We start from the raw sequence: 6,000 nt of genomic DNA, 5'->3' as shown, positions 1-6,000 counted from the left end.
ATATAATTTTTAAACTATCCAGTCATTTTTTTGTCCTCCTTCCTATTTAATACTGCTTTGCTGCTATACCTGGGTCCACTATATCCCGAGGTGAGGATTATTCCACCTGAAATTCTCCAAACTAGAGCAGGTCGTTGCTCTAGTATATGTAAGTAGGATCATCTACTCTTACTACAATATTTTATATTTACGTACTAGACCATGTGGCGTATTTTACTCTTGTTTTTCATATAACGAATACTTACACCTATAAACTCACCAACGATCTGGAACCTCAAGAAATCCATAGACGGGGATTATTCCGTCCAAGCTCTTAACACCGAGCTGATATAGCTCCTCAAAGTGTGAGTGTGAATATAACCCATTTGTTCTTGTGGAATTATATCGTTCATACATACTGTACCATTATTTGTATCTTTGTTTCTCCTTTTTTTTTTAAGTTACTCCGCTGGCCAGTATTTCTACTAAATGTATGTACAATTTCTGATCTTTAGCGCTGTTCACCTTTCTATTTTATCTGTCCATTTATCACAAGGTAGAGGGAACACCTTGTTGGTGAACTGCTGCTCACCCTTGAGAAGAGAGCGCTTATTACCCTTTTGCATTTGCATTTTGGATATATTGTTTACAAAGAAAATAAACAATATAGCAAAGTTCATATATATATATATATATATATATATATATGAAATTATTTTTTTTTTTAACACTGGTATTTTTTCCCCTAAAAGTGTTAATGTTCTATAATCTGGAATTTGGTTAATAAACCCCCTATACATCACATGACAGGACTGAATAATGTTCCTGGAAAACATTGAATTTGGAAAGCCTATTTACTTTATCACTCTCTCCTGCATATTTTCTGCTCAACGTTCAGCAGCTATTCAAAACCACCCTGGAGTCTTATTTTTGTTTTTTTTTTATAGCCCCAGTTTCATCCCTTTTACCATCACACTGCGCGCAGCCCTTTTCCCTCCCTAGACCCCGCCTCCCTTCCTCCTCTAGCCAGAGGGCGGACTGTGGTGTCGCTTTACGGCCGCTCCGATCAGAACCGGAAGTTTTGCAGCAGCTACCGGGAGAGAAACAAAAACAGAGGCAGGCGATCGATCTGTATGGTCCATAATACACAGTGGCCGGACCTATGCCCTGCTAGGTGAGAGAATTCATTATAATGCCACTGAGATCTTCACAGCAGATCCATATACATGGTATATAATATTGAATAAGCTATATTTAAAGAACCTTTCCTATCCATAGCTTGTGTGTTCACTAATAGATTATACTTTAGATTTTATTAGTGTTTTGTACAGTTATGTTATGATCTGCTAGTATCCTCCACAATTTATTTTATTTTTTTTATAGCCTAAGCTGGTATATTGACATACACATATACACCAGTATAAATAAAGTAAATGACAGCTTGTATTTACAGAGAAGTGACAGAGATATATCATGGAGATTATATTAAATTGTAACTTCTATGCAATCGAGTGACCTATAATATAGCTCTCATCAATATATACACCTGGGAGAGACTTATGCAATATATTTAGAACACTGAGATATATATATATATATATATATATATGTATCCGCACCGTGAAGATGTATGTTTAAGTGTTGCCATAGCTTTTTGATGTTTGTTATTATAATTCTTTAGTCTGGTGTAAAATTAGAATAACTCGTAAAGCTGTAAAAATACCTACACACTCTATGGTGATGTTGTGTACATGGTTCTGTATACCCAGGGATATTTACTAAACGTGTAAATTGCCAGGAATTCAGTTATTTGGGGGCTAAAATAATCAAACTGAAAACATTGCTAAACATTTCCAGGTTGATTATTGCCACTTAAAATGTGAAAATCGATACACTGGATGTTGTGCTGTAAAAGTTACAAGTGCAGTGGCATATAAACATAACCATTAGTACACTGGGGGTATTTTATCGATCTTTCCAATCTGTTTGTCTCTCATTTTAGAGAAGGCTTTTTCTTTGGTCGTTTTATTCTGGGTGCTGAGATTGCGTTTTCCGTAGCAATTCTAAATGTTTGTAAAGCTACTGCAAATATGTCTAATATGTGTATATTTAATGCTATAGCCTCGGTCTCTGTGGAAAACTTGATTAACAGCTGTTTGGTAGTTTAAACTAACACTGCCTTTTGAATAACATCCTGTTATCATACTGCATGCTGGGAATGTAATAAAAATATAAAATTGTCTTGTTTTGTGTGTGTGTATATGTATGTGTGTGTATATATATATATATATTTGTAATGCTTTGTAGATTGTGCAACAAAATAGCTAGAAAATAGCAAAAGTCGACTTCAACAACATTGCTATTTTTGGGTAATTTCACTAGAGGGATTCGTTTATAAATCTTATATACTCCATATTAATTCTAGCTCCCGTCACTTCCATCCATACCGCTCTCAAGATGAGCTTGTTGTACCTTAAAGCGTCAATCTAAGCACCATAACCAGTACAGTTCTTTTCGGTGGTTATTGTGCTAGAAGTTCCCCGTCACCGTCCCCCTGTAAGCTGTCAAACCTTTTATGAATGTTTTGATACTTACTGGCTCTGTTGGACGCCCGCTGTCCTTCTGGTCTGCACGGACATGCTAAGATGATAGTACATACCCGGATTAAACATTTATTCATTGGCTGAGAATTGTCAGCTGACATGCTCAACCAGTAGTAAGTTAAGTATAAAATACCCCAAAATCTAATTGCAAAAATACAATGTAAATATAACACATTATACATAATGTAATTGCTGCATAGGAAAGAAAAAAATAAATATTATTGTAATACAGAAAAATCCAATTTCTCGGTGAGACCATTTGGTTGCCAAGAACCCAATTTTAAAATCCAATTGGCCTTCTTGCAACATCCCACTTTGGTAGAACCCACTCTACATGAGATATAATCCTCCAAATTTCGTTTTATATCGTTTGACTGCTTTGGAATTTTGATGAAATTCCAACACAATCTTTATGAGCATTTCGTAAAGGTTTTATCTTTATGAAATGCTCAAAAATGTTTTTGTGTGACAGCGCTTTATTGACAAACTTTTTGTATGCCTACTTGTCCGGAATTACCTCCCATAATTCTATAATGGCTTGGGCAAAAACGCTTTTTCTCCTCTTGTGGATGTTTTACTGACAGCCACTATAGGCGCTTCTGCAGCAGACCAAGTAAACTCTTAACTCTCTGATGCAGTGTTAATTTTGTCGACTAAAATTTTTGAGATTTAGTTGACTAAAACTAAAACAATTCAGATGACTAAAATGGGATTTTAGTCAAAAGACTGATTAAAACAAAATTTGCCACCAAAATTAACACTGCTGTGGAAGGGGCAAAAGAGACAGAGCAGAGCTTGAGAGAGAGACACCTAGCTGGGAGGACACAAATAGACCCACAGGGCTGGGGAAAGGGGCAAAAGAGACAGATGCTTTACCTAAAATAATTAGATTTTAACCATGTATACTAAAATCTCCAATAGATTAAGTCGACTAAAACTAAAACAGTTCAGATAACTAAAACTAAAAAGGCTTTTTAGTCAAAAGACTATGAATAAAACTAAATTGAAATGTGCCGCCAAAATTAACACTGCTCTGGGGAGCGTTCGGTTGGACCCATGCGGGGGAGGAGATGTCAGCAGTGCTAAGGGAGCCTTGTTGTTGGAAACACATAAATACATTTTTTAACAGAATTTTTTTGCCTGGGGGGGACGGGGACGGGACGGACCTGCCTACATGTAGGGACAGAAAGACTATAGCGTTGGATATACAGATTTGTATTCTTAATGCTTTAGTGATCCTTTGATGGGGCCAAAATAGTTTATGGTTCCAGGGTCCCTGTCTAATCCCTGGACTCTAGGGTCGCTTTATGGTTAATCTTGTTCTGCCGTCCTGTCTGTGTGGGGGTCTGTACAAATACAAAAGGATCTGTCATTGTACAATAGTACTGCACTAGCATTATCACAGGCTGTAAATATTGGTGTAAGAATTGTGCAACTTTGTTCCTTCCTGTAAGAGGAGTTGTGTATTTGATTGAGTCATGTAATGATGTGGACTGTAGGGCATTTAGCCATCTTCTGAGCTGTGGAATAGAGAGAGAGAGAGAGAGAGACGTGTTTTTCTTCTGCTTTTTAACATAATTCTCGAAACTATTGTTTAGACACACCTCAGAAACCACTTGTTTGTTTGCATCTTACTCTGTCGTACCAAACCGTGATTTACAATTTCTACCCAGAGCCATAGAACCTCAAAAATCAAGTGGCAGGAACAATCTTCAGTCTTAAAGGGATATTCTCTCATATATCTGGTATTAAAAATAAAAAAGCTTTTTTTTTTTTTTTAAAGGGGGATTATCATTTTACAGTTCTGTTGTAAATTCTCTGTAACTATTCACTGTTTTTGTATAATGGTATACTGTTTAAAAAAAAAAAAAAGTTTCCTTTTTCGGGCATTGCTTTCATGCATTTTCAGGCAAATCTGCCGACACTATACAATCCAGATTTGAACATTGCCTTCCACAGGGTATTGTCTGGAAATATGGTGTGGAAAAGTTTAAAGAAGTATAGGAAAAATCAGTAAGGTCATGGTCACAGTACTGGCATAGCAGATGGACCCTATGGATGGGGAAGGTAACCATTTGGATTTTAATCTGGCTATAGATATCAATATAAAAGGGCACAATAACCAGAGAATTACCCTTATCACGGTAGGTTAGGATTTATATAACGTTCACATAGTACAAATGTTAGGACAGGCAGAGGAGGAAGTATAGCTGCTGACTCTGACATGAGGCTCTGAAGGGGCGGGCTTGCACCAGCTCCAATTTAGAAAATTTGTTGCAGTTCAAAGCACAATTGTGAAGGGGAAAGAACCTATAACAATGGATTGTTTCCATGCAGGTAAGACTGATACCGGAGAAACTGACGGAAGCCAAGCACAGAGAGATGGACACAGGTTTCTTCAGGAAGGAAGAGATTCTTTATTGGATCACCGATCGGGACTCAGAGGGACTAGCGTCACCAAAATACAGCAAGTTCTGAGCCCCGGACAATAGTGCAGGCTCCTTATATAGGCATATAACTCCTCCCATATTAAGCTCCACCCGCACATTCTCTTGACCAATCAATACAAATAAGAATTAACTTCCTGCTTGACCGCATGGCTTGTCCAGCACAATGGAGGAGGGGAATACTATATCCTGTATTCTTGCACATGCTCCGTACACTACTGATCGTATCTTGCCACGTGCAACTAACTGATCGATACGTCAGCATATGCACGTACACATGCCACGTGGTAATCTCGGCCTACTAAATTTATTTTTACCGAGATTCCACCACATTCCCCCCTTTGATGCCTCTTGATATTTTATAATTACTTGAGGCATCACTTAACCTTGGTTTGCATACACCGCAAGTTACCTTGAGCCAGACCAGACTTATCTTATGATGTGAATCTTCAACATTCATCTTCTTGCATTGGTTCTCCCTGATCTAGAGCCTTATACTTATATATCGCCATTATCTGTGCAGCAGCCTTCCTCTCTGCTATACTTCCTATCAGACTTTGCACAGACCTAACTACTAAGGGTATAAGACACGGTAGGAGTAGACACAACAGTAAAATCAGTAGGACTCCACCTACCACTGCCTTAAGCCCTCCGAACCACTCATACCAGCTACCAAACCAACTACTTGGATTGTACCCTTTCCATACCTGAGTAGGCACATGCGCTAGTTTAACCATATGGCTAGTAAGCTCAGCTATTGCTTGCCCTTCGTCGTCTATTTGAAGACAGCAATTGCTTAGGTTAAACTTCCCACATACACCTCCCTCTACTGCCAAAAGGTAATCCAAGGCTAATCTATTCTGGTATACTGCTGTCCTCATCCTGGTGTTATGCTTCGCTAGAAGATTGAGCGCTTGTGATGTCTCATTTGTGATAATCTCAACCACCGCCTGTAATCTTATAATACGGTT

The 6,000-nt window shown here is 38.0% G+C and overlaps 1 protein-coding gene across 1 annotated transcript in view; it reads left to right on the top strand.

The window, feature by feature from the left end:
- The first annotated feature begins 991 nt into the window (after positions 1–991).
- PHAF1 (phagosome assembly factor 1) overlaps positions 992–6,000 on the top strand; it is a 40,630-nt gene continuing 35,621 nt past the window's right edge. The window contains exon 1 of the mRNA XM_063438011.1: positions 992–1,153. The gene's annotated coding sequence lies outside the window, so the exon portion shown is untranslated. The remainder of the gene's footprint in view (positions 1,154–6,000) is intronic.

This window comes from Pelobates fuscus, chromosome 12 (genome assembly GCF_036172605.1).
Source record: "Pelobates fuscus isolate aPelFus1 chromosome 12, aPelFus1.pri, whole genome shotgun sequence".
NCBI classification, from domain to species: Eukaryota; Metazoa; Chordata; class Amphibia; order Anura; family Pelobatidae; genus Pelobates; species Pelobates fuscus.
This window is presented reverse-complemented; position numbering and strand designations above follow the sequence as displayed.